The sequence below is a fragment of the Zootoca vivipara genome, chromosome 14, assembly GCF_963506605.1.
Source record: "Zootoca vivipara chromosome 14, rZooViv1.1, whole genome shotgun sequence".
Lineage (NCBI taxonomy): Eukaryota > Metazoa > Chordata > Lepidosauria > Squamata > Lacertidae > Zootoca > Zootoca vivipara.
The window spans coordinates 5,764,145-5,777,066 of record NC_083289.1 but is presented as its reverse complement, the minus strand read 5'-3'; the positions used below and the strand labels follow the sequence as shown (position 1 = coordinate 5,777,066).

At 43.8% G+C, this 12,922-nt stretch overlaps 1 protein-coding gene across 11 annotated transcripts in view; it reads left to right on the top strand.

Moving 5' to 3' along the window:
- Positions 1-297: 297 nt before the first annotated feature.
- HERC1 (HECT and RLD domain containing E3 ubiquitin protein ligase family member 1) overlaps positions 298-12,922 on the top strand; it is a 119,514-nt gene continuing 106,889 nt past the window's right edge. For all 11 annotated transcript variants that reach the window (XM_035130896.2, XM_035130891.2, XM_035130895.2 and 8 more), the window contains exon 1: positions 298-469. The gene's annotated coding sequence lies outside the window, so the exon portion shown is untranslated. The remainder of the gene's footprint in view (positions 470-12,922) is intronic.

Here is a 12,922-nt window from a genome sequence, read left to right as displayed (position 1 = left end):
ATTATTAATATTGGTTATTGTGATGGTAATAATTGTGCTTCTCCAAGCCTATGACAGTACAGGTGTACTGCAATATGATTTTGTTGATGGGTCGTAGAGACCCGGGAGGCGGCCACCGCCCTCCAGCAGGGGGCGCGCTGCCAGCCCCTCCCGACCGTCCCTCCCTGCGCCTGACGCCAGGGGGCGGCAAACAGTTGGAAGGCAGAGAGGAAAAACTGAAGCGGGCGAGTGCGTGGGGCGGGGGACAGAAGAAAGAGGCGGCGGCGGATCTCGCGAGGTCCCTGAGGAAATCCCGCGAGATCTCGTCGACTCTTTCCCTCCCCGCGTCATGTTTCCTCCCCTTTGACAAGCCGCTGCCGGAGAAGCAGGAGAAGCAGGGAGGACGGTGGTGCCGCCGCCGCCGCCACCGCCACCGCCTCACGGGACCTACCGCCACGGGCCCCGCCAGCCTTGCCCGGAACGCACCTTGGTAAAGGACACACCTTGGCGTCACCCCGGGGCGCCCGCGCTGAGGGAAGGCGAGGCCTGAGGGGAGGGGGGAGGGGCAACCGCCACCAGGGAGGGGCGAGGGGGAGGGGAGCCCCGCCAAACTGGGAGGGAAGGGGTCCCCTCCCCCATAAAGGGACGGGGTTCCTCAAGGGAGGGGGTGCCAGAAGCGACCCCACCCGTCATCCAGGGAACTCCCCGCCCCGAAGCCACCATTTGTCGCGTTTCCCCCATTATTTTTGGGCGCTCCTGCCATCGACCTCTCCGTGACGCTGCTGCCGCCGCCGCTATTCACCTTGCTAACTATCTCTTATTTATTATGATGCTGTTGGTGTAATAATAGATCTTGGACTTGGCTGTTCTTACGGCAATTCCGCCGTTGTCGCTAGTGATCTTATTTGTGCCAGTGCCATCCATATTACGATACTGTTGCTGCTACTGCTGCTGATTGTTATTGTTATGTGTGACAGTGCACATAGCAATTTGCACAGATCTGTAAGCAACGATACACACGCGCGCGCACACACACACGACCCTTTCCCCTCCCTGTAGGTCCATACAATCTGAAATCAATTGTGAGGGAGAGAGGATGGTTTCTTGGGCTGAACAGGAGCTTGTTGACGCCTTCTTCTGTTCTGTTTTCTCAGCAGTAAAATCCCTGCCTCAACTTCCCATCTTGGAGCCTGAAAGATAGGCAATTTGCTTAACCACGTGGAGTTATTTTTCATGTTTTTCCTTTTCCTTTTTTAACAGGCTACATCAAGTGCCCCATAAGTGGGTTGTCTAAATAAAAATCACAAGCAAAGCCCACATCGGCAAATGCACCCCGGCATGTGTTGAGTGGTGGCATGTGGTTCTGCAGCTTTTGCTTCTGATGGGCAGTTTGGGTGGCTCATCTAGCCATGTGCATGCAGTGCCACCTGGGCTGGGGGGATAGTGGGAATGGCTGGCCATGAGGGTTTGCATGCATCTTCCCACAAAAGTGTATTATTTTGCAGTGGTTAATCTGAGATGCTCTCACTGTGAAAGCAGAGCACTGTAATTGCACCCATGAAGATATAATGAAAGAACAAAGAGTGATCCACCCTTGAGATGCCCCATTACAGTCTCCAAGCCTTACTGCAGCTGGTAGTAGCTCCTGTGTGGCAGGGAGGCTTTTAAACCAGGGGTGGGTAGACAAGGTTATTCAGATCTACTTCATTGTTTACTTGAACCTCAAGATCCACCAAAGCCAGTTGAAAAGACATACTGTACAATTAGAATTTAAAGAACAGGTTGCTTTTGAGAATATTCTGGGCCTAGGTACCAGAACTGAATTCACAGTCATTGACTCCTGATTTATTCATTTCTGTGGCCTGAGATAGGGGAAAAAAGGCGTTGTTAAAACAAATGGGAGTCAGAAGTTCTCCTGCAAATCACCCAGATATCTACCATCCCTGATTTAAATGACCTACCTGTCTGGGTCTTTCCAGCAAAATTGGCATACCCCCACCTGTTGCTATAGTCCATTGTGTGCACAGGATTTCTCTGTTGTTGGATATGTGAAGTGTGAAATATCCAGCTGTCAATTTGTTGTGAGCTGGCCTTCATTGCTGAGGACCTGTTTGTTGTTCCACAGCATTACAGAGCAAATGTGGTGGCTCTTTTGGCTAGTCCTCTTCTTTTTCCAGGAATGCAACTGCTGTGTTAGATATGCCCAGTGTTTTTTTTTCAAAAAAATGTTTAGGGGGACCCTCACTTTCCTACTCATATTGTAATACTGCCCCTCAATGAAGCCAAACTTAGATTCACAAAATGTTTAGTGGTATGCATACCCCTGCGTCCCCCCAGAAAAAAAGCAACGGATGTGCCATATATACATTTGTTACTTTTCTAATTTTCTCCTGTACACATCACTGGGCCTTATATACCTGTTTGGCGTGAAATGAAACAGTTGAGTTGCCCAACACAAAGCTGTAACAAGTGTTATGGTGTCAGAGAATTGGCAAGAGAGGTTATTTTTCTTGTGTGTTCCTATGATAGTCCTTCATAATATTGTAAAGCTTATTAGTATAAATAGCACAATTATGAATTGGGCTAATATTCCCAGCTTATTCATATATTGAAGCTTCTTTTCTAGGCTATTCTGTAGTTGCAAGCCTTTTTGTAACAAAGTTAAGTAACTGGAAAATAACTTCAAGTACCCCTATGCTGGCACTCCATATTTAGGAACTGGACTCAGAATTTTGGGCACCAACTGCCCTTACCTATGTACAAGCATCATAACTATATAGGTACAAAGGCAACCAAAGTCCTAGGACATTTCCTCTCCTCAGATGACCTTAGGCAGCTTCCAAGTCCCTCAGTGGTATAGTCTTTATGGTTTGATTAATTCCCTTGTCTCATACAGGGGAATGATAAATGAGTAGTGGATACCATGGATTTTACTTTGTGAAGAAAATGAACGTTTATTTAACTAATAGCAAACTTTACAAAGGCAAGAGAAACAGTATGTAAAACTGCACGTAAAATCAGCCATATTGTCCAGTACGATGTTATGGATTTAGCGAAACCGCTATACACTTCAATTTTCCTCATTTCAGTTGTTTAAACTTTTTGAGTGGATTTGTCTGTCTTCCATGTCACTTTAAACCAGGCATGGGGAACCTTTCACCCTCCAGATGTTGCTGAACTACAACACCTGACAGACATAGCAAGTAGGGCCAGCAGCCAGCTATTGATTGATTGAGTAACTTTATTTATATACCACTTTTCCAAAGTGTGCTGTGCCCAAAATGATTTCCAACAGATATCTGGAAATGAATAAAAATATTAAAAAACACCCATCAGACACCTACGTATTATCAAATACACATGCACTGTTATGATAGGATTTAATCAACACGTAGGGGGCCAAAGGTTCCCCAAACCTGCTTTAAACTACAGATTAAATTAAACAATGGTTTGAACTGAACAAAGCAATGTGCTGTGTATGCTGCACACACCACATACTTTGGGGACTCATTATGATGGGGTTTTGGTCACAACATACCAATTTAAGACCAATGCTTTAATGATTAATTCAAACTCAGTTTATTGTGGTGAGGATATTTCTTTACCTATAAAGGGTCTAGATTGTCAGGTTGATACCAGTTTGATCTGTGCACTACTAGTCTTCTAGCTAACCATGTTTCTCTGGTGCCATGCAAATATTTTGGACCACAACAAGCCATGCTCCTACCAGCCCCAGCATCATATGGCTGTGGTGGCTTGAGCTAATGAGAATTGTAGTTCAAAACAACTGGAGGGCACAAGGTTGGTGAAGGGTGCTCTGAATGAATATTTTTTCTTATATAAATAGGAGGGATTGTTGTTTTTAAAGAAAGTTGCTAGATGCTTGATTTAGGCTCAGGCTCATTGGTTACTTGCTAACATCTCTGTGATAATTTAACATTTATATGGCCTGGTTTGCACATTGCCCCGAGCTTAAGCATGGCTTAGCAAAAGTATGTGGGCTCCAGGAGAGGAGATCCTGACTGCTTTGCTTCTCTCCCATGAGCTAAGTCCCAGTTTGGCTTAGTATGTTGTCCAAACTAGGACTTACGATTTAGCTCTTCCTGACACACCACAAACTGAAAATCATAGGACAGATATTGGTTACAGCTTGTGGTTAGGTTTGAAGAGAGCTAAACCATGAGCCTTTGACCACACACTAAGCCAAATGATGGCGTAGCTCAGCATAACAGCAAAATGACTGTGGAGTAACTAAGCAGCCACAATCTGGGAGCCGGAGTGTTCACACTAAGCTGTGGTTTGGCTTAATGTGATGTGCAAACCATGGCATTGTTTCTAGATTGACAATTATTTGTGAGGTTGCTGGAATGTTGTGTCACCATAGTATGGCTTAGGGCTCATCCAAACTTCCTCCCCCCCCCAAATGTGTTTCTAGGCTAATTGCTGCCTGTCTACCATGGCTGCCTCTTGTGACTGATCCAGTGTCATTGAGCAAGTTGGAACGTTTCCAGGCAACTCTAGTAAGAGTGTTCCTTTCTGGAACATTGGAGATGCTGTACAATAATACAGTGGTACCTCTCGATACGCAGACCTCTGGTTGCGTATTCTTCAGGATGCGAACGCAACATACCCGAAAGAATTTTTCTGGGTTTCACCGTGCGCGCATGCGCAGAAGTGCTCTACCACACAAATTTGCAGAAGCGGCACCTCCAGTTGCGAATTCCTCGGGATCCGACCGGAGCTCCGGAACGGATCCCATGTGCAACTGGAGGTACCACTGTATTTAAAAGAGTGCATTGCCCATGTTTGTTTGCACTTGTGGCACAATCTGTTGCCTGTGCTCAGTAGTGTGACATTTTGAATGTACCTTGTGTTGGTTATGTAAAGTAGTATTAAATAAAAAAAAAAGGGGTCTAGAAACCTGTGCAGTTTATAAGTTAAGGGTTTGCCAGTTTTTATTAACTGAATTTCAGGGCACGTGAGGGCTCTTTGATACACATGGATTAAAAATGAAACCTGTCAATGCTTAAGGGAAGGGACTATAATGTCTAATAGCTAAAGTGAAGGTATGATAGCAGAATATGGAAGGTTTCAGGTTTAATCTTTGGCATGTCCCATTAAAGAATTGGATGTAGTAGGGCTGAGAGACCTCTTCCTGAGATGCTGGAAGATATATGTTCCTCAGGTTAGGCAGTGCGGGATGAGATGAGATGGATCATAGTCTTGGTAGATGTCTAGTGTCCATTCTGCAAGTATAGACGTTTATGGCTGCCATTGGAAACTTCCCCCTCCATCTCCCCAATTTGAGATGGGTTTGAAAACTGTCCCTTCTATTATGCTCCATGACTTGCTCCCTGCTGGCTGCTGTTCTTCTAGTTTTCTTTTGAGTTGAAGAAGAACCTTTAATAATGTTATAATCTTGTCATTGAATGAACAACAGCCAAGTGCCTTTATTGAAATAGATGTAATAATATTTTTATATACAGTAAGCCAGAAATTCAGTATGTTCTAAGCAAGTGATAGAGCAATCAACAGACCACAATGACAACATTTTTTTCCTCAAGCTTGTTAAGAGTGTGTATGTGTTTAACAAGGAGCTGCTGACAACAGTTAAAAATTGACATATCTTTAGGGGCTGCTGAAGTGTTTATTTTTCTTGCTCCTCTCAATACATATCCCTGTGTTTCTGATTTTCCATGGAGAATATCTCCAGCAAATTTATTTTCTAACCTTTTGGAGAAGTGACAGACCTTTTGTCAGCTTATCAACATACTGGATTCTAAATATGTGTTTGTTTTGCTGGTGACACAAGGGTTCCAGAGTCCAACTCTACTGTGGTGTGAGCAATTGTGAACCCTTGAAATATGCACACAGCTAGAAGCTCGGATATTTCCAGAATCACAAAACTGATTTTATTCGCTTTTTAGTTTTAAAGTCTTTGCCTGTTGCATGAGTCTCACATTTAAGATTAAAGAGTAGGACACAGTGTTCGGAATTATAATGGGGAAAGCAAGATAAGATTATGTTGCTAGTATACCCCTCTTTCAGTCCTCCCTGGTTGTTGCTGGTGTTAATACTGTGATTTGTTCTAGGGTAGCCAGTTTGAGATGGTGTATGAGACTGATTCTCACAACTCTTTTTGGTGTGTTGTCCATCTTTAGTTGCCCAGACTCATAAACACTTAAAAGACATGCTTAGGGTTTTTAGTTCTACAGTCATACCTCTAGATACGAATGCTGCGGATTGCGTACAACACGGGTTACGTACGCGCCGAACCCAGAAGTAACGAAACTGGTTACTTCCAGGTTTGGCGATTCACGCATGTGCAGACACGCCGAATGACGTCATGTGCATGTGCAGAAGCGCCAAATCGCACGGGCAGCATGCACAGATTTGGCACTTCAGGTTAAGTACTGCTCTGGGTGCATACGGGGCTCCAGAATGGGTTCCGTTCACATCCAGAGGTATCACTGTATCTTCATTCAGTGTCTGCAAGGCTGGCACCTCAACACAAGCAAGAAACCTGGATGTTACCTAGAGATTTAAAACGCTTCCCAGTGCAACAAAACTTTGATTGTCTGACTGCTTCAGTTTGTTGAGACTTGGGGACTGTGTGCCTCAGCTTCCCTGTTGACTGTTGTTCAGAAAATGCTGAACGGTGTTCTGCAGTTATGTCACCACTGTGTTTGAACGTTCACAAGTGTGATCTTGCCCCTGAATTCACAACTCATCTTGAGCGTTACTATGTTGTCATTGTTCATTTGAATTGGCCCTGAGCAGAGCAAAGGAATGCCCTGGTTCTGTGGTGCCTGGACTTTACCTCTAAGGGCTGTGGTTGGAGCAAGCTTTGGGTTGTAGCCTTGTACACCGGGGCATGACAGATTTAAAGTTTGTATTCATTCACAGTTTGAGAAGCTGTTTTGATTGTTCGTCAGCAAAAGGCAAATGCTCCCAGAGAAGGCAAACACTCACCATCTCCTTCAGATGCATGTTTCAAGCCTTACAGTGTTTAAACAAGAAGCTATAGATTCTGTAGTAGGACTTGTAATTTTTTATTAAAATGTAACAGCAGTAACAATAGGCCTTGCATTTCATTTAGACATTTGTGAACCAAAATTTTAAAATTGTGGCAGCAATTATTGGCAGCTGTGTTGAACACACAATTGATGGTGGTTCTTGTACAGTATGTTCATATAGCATAATCCATGTACAGTAGATGCAGAGCAAGATAGCAAAAAATACACCCTTGTCTTGTATTTACGGCCTAACTGTGAGCTCATGCAGATACTTATGGCAAAACTAGATGATTAGGAGAAAGTGTTGATGCATACTTGGTTCTCCTACTCTGATTATGTCTAGTAAATCTCAACATGTGATGTGACGTCAGTGTGGGATGTGAGTCCCATGTGGGAAGTGATGCCATCATATCACAATCACACCTTTTGCTTTCCTAGACTTCACTAGAGGAGATATGGGATTGATGCTTTCAGTTGTGTGTTTCCTTTATTGTCTAGTTCACCCTTCACCATCCTGATGCCATTTAGAGCTCCTAGTAGACTGGAATCTACCAAAATGAAACGCTAACTGTATGCTTGTATTTTTAAATATCACTTTCTCCTCTAATGTGTTTTTCCCCTTAAAAATAATAGTAATCTTTGCTCGCTTATCCCAATGTGTAGCTAACTATACGCACACTTCTTTGTCTTTGTTTTCTTTAACCTTTGGTTCATCAAGTACAGTAATCTTATTTTTGTAGTACATCAGTCTTTGTTTAACAACCCCCCCCCCCAGGGATAAACATACTCAGAAGTATGTTCTGTTTGCCACATTTTAACCATCTTTCTTGCACAGAAGATGGTTTGCATTTTATAAATAATGGCTTATGATCTAAGAAACATGATACAAAAGGAAAAAGGAAGACTGAGGGAAGAGGAATATAAGCAGGTACAGGCACCAGCTGTTTCATACTGTAATGAAGTTGTACCGGTATAACTAGGTTGCTGCAGGAGACAGTTCTGTGGCAAGAGGCTCTTGGTGGCAATTAGCCCTGGCTAAGCTTGCTGGAAGGGACGCGGGTGGCACTGTGGGTTAAACCACAGAGCCTAGGGATTGCCGATCAGAAGGTAGGCGGTTCGAATCCCCCCAATGGGGTGAGCTCCCGCTGCTTGGCTCCTCCTGCCAACCTAGCAGTTTGAAAGCATGGAGTGCAAGTACCGGTAGATAAATAAGTACTGCTCCGATGGGAAGGTAAACAGCGTTTCCGTGGGCTGCTCTGGTTCACCAGAAGTGGCTTAGTCATGCTGGCCACATGACCCGGAAGCTGTATGCCAGCTCCCTCGGCCAGCAAAGCGAGATGAGCGCCGCAACCCTAGAGTCGTCCACAACTGGACCTAACAGTCAGGGGTCCCTTTACCTTTACCTTTAAGCTTGCTGGAAAGGTCCTTGTCATCAGTGTTCAAAATTAACCAGTTGGTACCAAGACCACCTCTGGCTGAGCAGAAGATGTGCTGAGGAAGACAGAACCTTTTCATTGTTGTGATTTGCATAAGTAAGCAAACGGTGAAGAAGCTGTTTCTCAAGAGTTAAATGGATTGCTCCTCTCTTGTGGGCAGTGGTAGTAAAGAGCAGAAAGGGAGATCTGGCTGATTTTCACCCCTCCTCTAAAATCTCAAACTTTGCAGATAGACACACATTGTGGTTTGTAAACAAATGGATTCTCTATCGCTGAGGTTGGGGAGCAGGAAGGGAGATCTGGCTAATTTTCATCCCTTCCCTTCAGTCTTTTTGTGAGACGTTGTGGTTTTACTTGTGGGGCTTCTGATGCTGATTCCTATGCTGGACGATTATTTAAGGGCCTTTTAACGGTGACCTTGCTTCTCAAAAGTGTAATGGCTCTAGCTGTAGAGCAGTGCCTCTTTTCTTGCTTTGCCTTTCATTTAGTCTCATAATAATATTTTTGCTGGCTTGCTTGGAAGAATTAAGGTTGGATTCTGCTTCATCTTTTTTTAATAGGAATGCAGGTTGAGCATGGGGGTGGGGAGACCACACTGGGAATTATGACAAAAAGGAGGATTTTTGGGGGGGGGGTTCCCTTCCTGTGTATCCCATTTTGAAATTTGATTTTGTGTATCTGATGGTGTATTTGGTGTGGAGGGAGGTGTGTAAGTCGAATAAACATTCTTGAGGTCAAGTAAACATTCTTATCCCTTGAAATAGATAAGAAACACATTCAGGTCTAGTTCTTTGTTCCAGTCTTGCCCATTTGTGACAGTTAGTGAGATTTACTGAATGTGGGTTTTCTGCTTTGTGAACCCAAGTCTGTAGCATGAGACAGAGCATCTTCCTAGCCTTTTCTGGAGATGAGTTGTATACCATAATGGTATACAACCCTATGGTGCAGCTGCACATGGAATACTGTCCAATTCTGGTCACTACGTCTCTTAAAGGATATCATAATGCTGGATTTTAAAAAAAAGAAATGGTGGAGCATCACCAGTGCTATTTTTCTAGAAAAATAGGTGCCGGAACTCCTGATGAATACCTCCTTCATTTTCTTAGAATGCCAATGGCACCTACCTGAGAGGTGCCAGAACTGTGTTTCCGCAAGTTCGGCTGAGCATCTGAAATCAGAATTTGGGGGGGCCTTGAAGACCCAGAGAAATAAGGGTTCTGACCCAAGAGGAGTCCAAGAACCTCAGCAAGAGGTACAAATTAGGAGCTTTTACTGACAGCGAAATGACAGAGACCACACCAGGACTTCCTAAAAAGCAAGACGATTTATTCTAAGACAAAATAAAAAGCTGTTGCAACAGCGGTCCTCTCCCACGCAGCAAGACTGAGGGAGAAGAACCCTGAACAAAGGGAGCTTCCAACTTTATATAATATTCCTTCCCAATGTTACTCAATTACAAGAAAAAGGCGGGAGACAGTTGGGTGGAGGGCAATCAGGAAAGTACAAAGGTTTGATAGGTTTTTCCGATGTGGGGACCTTAGCAGGACAATTGGGGTGATGGTCCTGATAATGATTTTGCATACGTTTTATTTGTTCACAGGATGACACCTGTATTGAATGAACCTGTTTTTCTTCACTGAGTTGTGTATTGGTGTCATTATTATAAGACAGGCTAGATGGCAGTGTGGTAGAGGGTCACAAGAGAACTTGTCAGGACAGGAGGAAGTATAGAGCTGTTCAAGGAAATTTACACTATGCGAAGAGACTGACAGAATGTGATACAAGTAATACATAGAACAATTAATACATAGGAACAATATTAGAGGGAGAGAACGCGTACATTCAAAGTCCCGCAGAGTATTGCAGAAATAAAGTAACTAGTAGTGAAAGGAGGTATACATTTCAGCAACAACAAAATTCTCAAAGTTTAGCGAAACCACACGTAGAAGAGTACATAGAAGGAAACCCTTGTTTTAAAAGTAGAATCAAACAGATAGGTTTATACAACAACATAGTTTTATTCAGGTAGAATTAAAGAAGATTTTAGAATCGGTAAGTCTCCTTCCTGGGAGGGGGGGTTGGTGCGAAAATGTGCAATTGCTGTCTGCTCGGGGCTTCCTGAGCTAAGGCATTGTTATGTATGATTCTGGGGAAGTTGTGAAAGGGTTTAGGCGATGACTATGCAAAAGAGGTGAGGTGTATCCAGGTGAAGGTCTGAGGTCAAGTGGGGATTACCCTTCCTCTGTATCTGGCAAGCAGAAAATTGCTCCTGTTAGATCAAGGCATCGGTTCCCCTCTCTGTATATTACTGGACCCATGGGACTTGTGCATGGTGTTCACCCTCCTACAACACATCCTACTTTTTAAAAGATTTACATGAGAGCTCTTGTACCATTTACAGGGAAATGCTTTCCTTTACAGAAATAAAATTGATATATAACTTTGAAATAATCGCATTATGCCTTTCCAACTCTACAAGTCTATGATCCTGTGTGGGCATGAATGTACAGAATGAGACTATGTCCCTCACTGGCAGCTCCACTAATCACAGAAGCTATGACTTTGCATACTGAAAGAAAAAGGTTCTCCTCAGTAAAGATGATGATGATGATAATAATAATAATAATAAGGTAAAGGTAAAGGGACCTCTGACCATTAGGTCCAGTTGTGACCGACTCTGGGGTTGCGTGCTCATCTTGCATTATTGGCCGAGGGAGCCGGCGTACAGCTTCCAGGTCATGTGGCCAGCATGACAAACCCGCTTCTGGCAAACCAGAGCAGCACACGGAAACGTCGTTTACCTTCCCGCTGTAGCGGTTCCTATTTATCTACTTGCATTTTGACATGCTTTCGAACTGCTGGGTTGGCAGGAGCTGGGACTGAGCAACGGGAGCTCACCCCGTCACAGGGATTCGAACCGCTGACCTTCTGATCAGCAAGCCCTAGACTCTGTGGTTTAACCCACAGCGCCACCTGGGTCCCTAATAATAATAATAATAATAATAATAATAATAATAATAATAATAATACCATATTTCACCACATAATTGTCACATTTCAATGCTGATTTTTCTTTAAAAAATGGGTGCGACAATTATGCGCTGAATTGTCAAAGGACACCCTTTCTTGCTAGGGAGAGAAAGAAACAACCCCTTTCTCACAGCCAGGAGTGATAACACAGAGGGGGACGGGGCTGGGTAAGAGCAGCATCAGCAACAAGTGAAAATAAAAAGGAAGAAATATGGTAATTTTTTTTAAAAAGTCCCTCCCCCCCCCTGCAAAAAAAACCCCTCTTATGCCGATGCTGCAACACAGCCTAGTGGTCCTGAGAGCCACTTTCCTGACAAGATGCTGGAGGTTCAAAGACAGCAAAGGCTCCCTCGGTAGGCTGGGGAGGGGAAGACACACAACTATCCTGTCGAATAAACAAAGTACATTACCTCAAGCGTAAGGCAGCTATTACATAGGGAGATGCTCCTGGCGTTTACCTACAACTCCCATGATTCCAAGAGGCTGCAACTCCCATGATTCCTCTCAACTACTCTCCTTTAAAAAATAAATAAATACCCTTTAACAGCACCTGCTGGTATGCAGTTGAACGTTTTAATATGGTAAATTCAACTAAATTCAACCTGCAGGAGGCCCCCACTTGTCTCGTTTATTGCTCCTGCGACGATTATGCTTAGGGATCAATTTTAGGGCCAGAAAACAAATAAATAATTTTATTATTTGTACCCCACCCACATGGCTGGATTGCCAGTGTGGTGTAGTGGTTAGTGTGTGTCTGTACGACTAGGATCTGGGCAACCAGGGTTCAAATCTCAACTCAGCCATGAAGTTTACTGGGTGTTACTATCCTATACATGCCTAAATTAAGTCCTGCTGTCCTATTTATATAACCTGTTTTGCTGTGGCTGGTTACAACCTTCCAAATACCACAGATTGCAAAAAGAAAAAAGTAAATTCTGTGTTTTAAAAGAAAATGTTTTTTTCTGCACAGCATTTATTCCATCTTCAGCTAGATACCCCATATTGTCTTCATTTGCTTTGTAATCCTGTTTTTTTAAAAAATGTTTCTATTGTTGTGGCGACCATAACCTAGGTTGAAGGTGCCATTTGGCTCCTATCTTTTATATCTCAGTTTCTAACCCTGCTTGTCATCTTACCTCTTCCTCTGCTACAGCCAGGTGCAATATGTTGTAAGGCTGCAGGTATCCTGGTGCAGTGTTGCACAGTCCCCCCCCCTTTATTTAGTTCTCTGCTGGACACATCACAGTAGGAGGTGATCCTATTGGGTAGGGGCTTGGCACTTTGGTGGTCTGAGTCTCAACCACCTGCTGCTCAGAATACAGTTGTACCTTTGTTGTCGAACGCTGTGGAACTCGGACTTTTGGCTCCCGAACGCCGCCAGTCTGGAAGTGATTGTTACGGTTTGCGAATGTTCTTTTAGAACCCGAACGTCCAACGAGGCTTCCGCAGCTTCTGATTGGC